The sequence below is a fragment of the Ursus maritimus genome, unplaced genomic scaffold (assembly GCF_017311325.1).
Source record: "Ursus maritimus isolate PB19 unplaced genomic scaffold, ASM1731132v1 scaffold_5, whole genome shotgun sequence".
NCBI lineage: Eukaryota > Metazoa > Chordata > Mammalia > Carnivora > Ursidae > Ursus > Ursus maritimus.
Window position 1 is genome coordinate 55,300,042 of NW_024426663.1, and position 6,000 is coordinate 55,306,041.

Consider the following 6,000-nt stretch of genomic DNA (forward strand, 5'->3'; position numbering starts at 1 on the left):
TTCAACTTACTGACTATTGGCCAAATGGTTGAACTGCTATTTCATCCACTTTATTTTTAAGTGTGTTTTTTTCGTATTTTGCCTTGTCCCAGAGAGATTTGACGTGACTCTTAAAAATACACAATACGGGGGCCCTGGGTTGCTCAGTTGAGATAAGCCTCTTGCTTAAGACTCTTGCTAAGGCTCTTGCTTTCAGCCAGGTCATGATCTCCTGGGTTGTGGGACTGAGCCTCCAGCCTCTTAAAGCACTCTAGGCTTGGCAGGGAGTCTGCTTGAAAGTCTCTCCCTCTGCCTCTCCCCCACTTCCCCCCCCCAAATAAATAAATAAATAAATAAATAAATAAATATTAAGAAAACACAACAAACCCACTTCCCCCCCCCCAAATAAATAAATAAATAAATAAATAAATAAATAAATAAATATTAAGAAAAAAAACACAACAAAATGAAAATAAAGGCCCAGAAACCAGTTGCAGAGAGAATCAGAGTAAAACAGTAACAGCCAGATCATTTTAGTCTTCTGTAAAACATGTGAAAAGGTCCTGCGCAAATTAATCTCATTATCACAAACCCCCTAGTATATCATACTTGCATGTAGTAGGTGGTAGAAGATGTATCTGAAACAAAACTAAAGGTAATATTTGTTTGGTTCCAGCATATAATGTGCATGTGTGCATGTGAAGGGGGGGAGGAAAAATTCTTTGTAAATTATACTGAAGTACAGTTTGGCACCCCTGTGTTTGGTAAGAGACCACAGGCAGCTGCCTCTGCTCTCTCTCGGTGGCCCAAAAGATGATAAACCTGACCATTTGGTTGAGGGGGGCATTCAGAGAGGGGACGCAAAGGAGAACAAGCCCCATTCAGTATTTCAATAAGTTACACTAAAATAAATATTGAGTGCTTATTATCTGCCAGCTAGTCTGCTAAGCATTTCACATTTTGTATATTTCACATTTAAATTTAGTTTCAATTAAATTTCACATTTAAATCCAGTTTAAATTATACGTTGGAGGGTAGGAAGCTTAGGAGTTAAGGGCACAAGCTTGGGTAGGGAAGGGTGGGAGTCCTACCTAACTCAGTAGCTTGCTGAACGTCCTTGGTTATTGCTATGTTCCTCCACTTTGTGAGCCCCAATTTCCTCCATCCCCCTCTTGGGTCGTCGTAATGAATCAGCAAGCTAAAGCATGTGAACTGTTCTGCCCAGTGTTCACACAGAGTAAACAACAACAGCAACATAAACAACGGCAAACAATTATTGACCGATCAGGATGGCCGGGGCACCCAAACCGTGAAACACTATCCCCCACCTCGGATCCCCCTGGCGGGGCCCGGGGTTTAGTTAGGGCGGCACCGGCAGCGCCCCACTCCCACCCCTGACGCGGGCTCCTCCGCGCCGGCGGAACCGCGATGGGGAAGCCGCGGGCAGCGTGCGGGGAGGCGCGCCGCCTAATGCAGTTGTCAGTTAATTAGGGGAGAAGGTTATGTCATTAACGGCGGGATCGATGCAAAGGGAATTAAGAGGCTCTGGCAGCGCCGCCGCCACGCTCTCTGAGCGGGCCCCGGGCCGAATTCAACAAAAATTCGATACGCATTAGCAGAGGATCAGCGGCCGCCCGGGTCGCGGGGCCGCCGAGCGCGGGAGCGGCTCCTGGGTCGGGTGGCCAGGGCCGGACGAGGCGCACTGCTGGAAGGGCTCGTGCCTGGGTGGGCACCACCGCCTGCGCCGCCGGGAGTCTCTTCCAGACTCGGGGTGCGAGGCGTGGGAGGCCGGAGGTCATCACAGGGGAGCGTCTCGGCCTGACCCTGGGGAGGCAGCACGATGCTGGGTCAACGTTTAGGCATTGCGGGGAGCTCCTCCTGCAGTTTCCCAACTCCCTCTACCCCTGCTCCTCACCGGGTTCACTGCCACTCATCCTTCAGGCCCAGTGACCTTAGTCACAGGGAAGCCGGCCCGACCTCCCCAGACTAGACCAGGCCGTCCTGTAACCCGCTCTCCCAGCACTTACTTCTCCTTCTTAGCCTTTATCTCAGTCTCATTATATGTGTGCAATCTGTACTTTTCTGGCCAATGTGTTTCTCCTGACCAGTTTGCAAACTCCGGGAGGGGGAGGCAGTGTGGGTCTGCCTTGTTTACTTGCACCCACAGAGCCTGGAACAGCGGCAGGTGCTCAGTAAATATTTGCAGGAAGGAATTCTCTCAGCAACAGTGAGTTAATTGGTAGGATGAGGAAATGAAGGCTCAAGGAAATGAAGCGACCTGCCCAACATCACAGCCATCTCCCAGCTCCCACACTCTGTCCTTGAACAAATCATCAAATCTGTCTGAATCCTAGTTTTTCCATTTATGAAAAATTAGTTACAGTTGCCTCCAATACTACGTGCCAGGTACCATGCTAATGTTTATTTGGATTTGCTCCTTTAATTCTTACAATAACCCTGTGAGATTGAAATAATTTATTATAGGGGTACCTAGGTTCCGCGTCTACCTTCAGTCAGGTGATTCCAGGGTCCTGGGATAGAGTCCCACATCAGGGTCCTTGCTCAGCGGGGAGCCTGCTTCTCTCTCTGCCTGCTACTCCCCTTGCTTGTGCTCTTCCTCTCTGACAAATAAATAAAATCTTGAGAAGAAAAAAAGAAATCATTTATTATAAAGGAGGAATTTGAAACATGCAAGAGCTGGGCCCATCATTTGCCTGTTTACCGTCAGATCCATTGCTCCCTTTCTGATATTCTGTGTCATAGGTGAGCCACCTTCTCCCCTGTACTCTTGTTCCACCTCCAACTGGCTGCATTTCCCAAGCTCCCTTGTCAGCTGGATTTTGGCTGGGTTTGGCCAATGGTAGCCACTGTACAAGATTGGAGGGCTGAGGATAGGAGGAGCCAGCATACCTGCCTTGACAGCTTCTGGGCTCCTTCCTTAGTCTCCAGACCTGGATGGTAGTGGTTTCCTGCTCTTACTAATCTCTGGGTTACCTCACTTTCCCTGTTTGGCTTTAAAGTTCTTCTGTCGCTTGAGTGGCCACAGTGTTAAATTCTCTGTATTAAGTTCCCTCTCTGAAATACTTTGAGTGAATTCATTTTACTGATGACTGTAATAGCCATGATTTGAATCCTGATCTGTCTGACCACGAAGATGTGCTTAAAGCATTTTACAGAAGATGGGAGTGGGTAATGCAGTAAGAGAGTGATAACCATTTCACCACCCTGGCCAGAGAGTTCTTTCCAGGTCTCTTCTGTGAGAGGAATTAGTTTTAAAGATAATGGTCCACTCATAAAACCTATTCGTTACTTATTATTATGTTTAAGAAATTCTACTTTCCATAGCTAAAATGTTGTTTTTGCCTATAAATGAAGATATTAACAGCATCTACCTACTAGAGTTGTGAACATTAAATGAACTAATGGCTGCTAAACACCTGGCATGTGGTAGATGTTCCGTGGCAGTTCCTTCCCCCGTTCCTTTAAAACCTGAAGGAATTTTTAGTACCACAGTTTGTTCATCTTGGTAATCCTGGAGTGTGGAGGACAGCAGCTCTGTTGTTCATTCCCTAGCATCATCCTTCTCATGCTGTAGATTCACCTTGCCCATTGGACTAATGAGTGAGAAGTAGTCCTCGGAGGGCTGGCCCAGCAGCCGAAGATGCATGCAATGATTGTTAGTTCTGAGTGAATGCTCCTAAATCAATTGGACCGCCCCAGAGACTCGGTTGGCAATGAATGAGAGTGTGAGGTGCTTTGGACACACACATTCAGGTTCTGATTTGAGCGAAGATGTCTGCTCAGTGGTCCCGAGGGCAATTTTCTCCTGATTGATTTGCAACTTTCAATCTTAATGGAAAAAAAGCCAAGTGTAAAGGAGGTAGTTTTTTCCCTGAACCAGAAATCCTTGTTGTGCTTCTCTTTCTGAACTTGGGGAGGAGAGGGGGGCATCTCCTATTATCTGCAAAGGGGGTAAGAGGCCAAAGTTTGCCAGGGAAGGGTATTTAAGGTGGGTTGGCAGCTGGGGAGAGGAGCTTCTTAACCTACACAATCTCAATGACGTGGGAGAACCAGGACACCAGAAACTGCCCTTGATGGCGGAACAACAGCAGCTCTAGCAGATCAGGTCTTCAGCAGCTTCAGAGTCCCGCCTGTATCCTTGGACAAGGAACTTCATTGGAGCCTGTCCTCCCCGGTGCACAAGTTGCTGAGGGCTCGTTTGGAGTCATTGATGTAAATACCATTTTAGGAAGTTTGTAGACCTTGCAAATATATTTGAGGTGATGGTTTTAATTGCTTTTTATGGGGCGCCTGGGTGATTCAGTCAGGAAAGCGACCAAGTCTTGATTTCAGCTCGGGTCATGATCTCAGGGTCATGAAACGGACATGGAGCGTCAGGCTCTGCACTAGACATGGAGCCTGCTTGGAATTCTCCACAGTAGAAGTAAAGAGCACAGGATCTGGAGTCAAATAAACCCAGGTTCCAATCCTTGTTCATTGTGACTTGACTACTTCTCACTTAACCTTTCTGAGCCCCTTTCTGAGTCCTTCTTCCTCATCTGTTGAAATAGGAATGATAATGCCTTCCCTGGGTGGGTTGCTGTGAAGATTAAATTAGATGCTAGGGTGAGAGCTTAGGAAATGATAGCCATGATTAAACTGTTCACAAATTTATCCACCAAGGGGCACCTGGGTGACTCAGTCGGTTAAGCTTCTGCCCTCATCCTTGTGTGGTCTCTGTAGTTCCAAGGAAAAGAGATGTACTCCAGCTAGCCCAGGAAAAGTGGGCACTAGTGGTTGGGTATAGAACGCATAGATTGCAAAGATAGGCAATTGGCAAAGGTAAGCCTCATGAAACTGAAAAATCACCAGGACCAGGGCCATTTCTCTTTTTCACATGGACTAAAGCTAAATGGTCTCTTCTTTTTATTCCTCTTCACACCTCTCCTTATCAGTTTCCTCAGCTTATCCACCAACTGTACACACTTCAAAATGGTGGTACTCATTCTGGAATCTACATGACTCCCCAGAGTTGACTTTTTCAGGTCCCAGGAGAGGAATCTGATTTGTCCTTAGGTTAAGTGTTCACCCTTGGTGCAATAAACAGTGGCCAAGGGGAGAGGGTACACACATGGGTGCTCAGGTCTAGCTTTTTCTTCTTTTTAAGTAAACTCTGCTCCCAACATGGCACTCAAATGCAAGACCCTGAGATAAAGGCACCCCTAAGGTCTACCTTTTTGCCAGGGACTATGAGTGGGAACAATTCTTGAAGTGAACCATGGATGACAAAGCATTTGATTTGTAGAGAGTTCTGAAGACTATAATGACCTAGTTGACCAGACTACCTATTTTATTTCAAAATACTAGCCGGTGGATAAATTTATTTTTTTTAAGATTTTATTTATTTTTTTTGAGAGAGAGAGAGACAGAGATACCGAGAGAGAGCACAAATGGGGAGGAGAGGGAGAAGCAGGCTCTCTGCTGAGCAGGGAGGCCGACGTGGGGCTCGATTCCAGAATCCTTGTATCACAACCTGAGCCAAGAATTGTTCACTTCACTTCAAGAATTGTTCCCACTCATGGTCCCTGGCAAAAAGGTAGACCTTAGGGGTGCCTTTATCTCAGGGTCTTGCATTTGAGTGCCATGTTGGGAGCAGAGTTTACTTAAAAAGAAGAAAAAGCTAGACCTGAGCACCCATGTGTGTACCCTCTCCCCTTGGCCACTGTTTATTGCACCAAGGGTGAACACTTAACCTAAGGACAAATCAGATTCCTCTCCTGGGACCTGAAAAAGTCAACTCTGGGGAGTCATGTAGATTCCAGAATGAGTACCACCATTTTGAAGTGTGTACAGTTGGTGGATAAGCTGAGGAAACTGATAAGGAGAGGTGTGAAGAGGAATAAAAAGAAGAGACCACTTAGCTTTAGTCCATGTGAAAAAGAGAAATGGCCCTGGTCCTGGTGATTTTTCAGTTTCATGAGGCTTACCTTTGCCAATTGCCTATCTTTGCAATCTATGCGT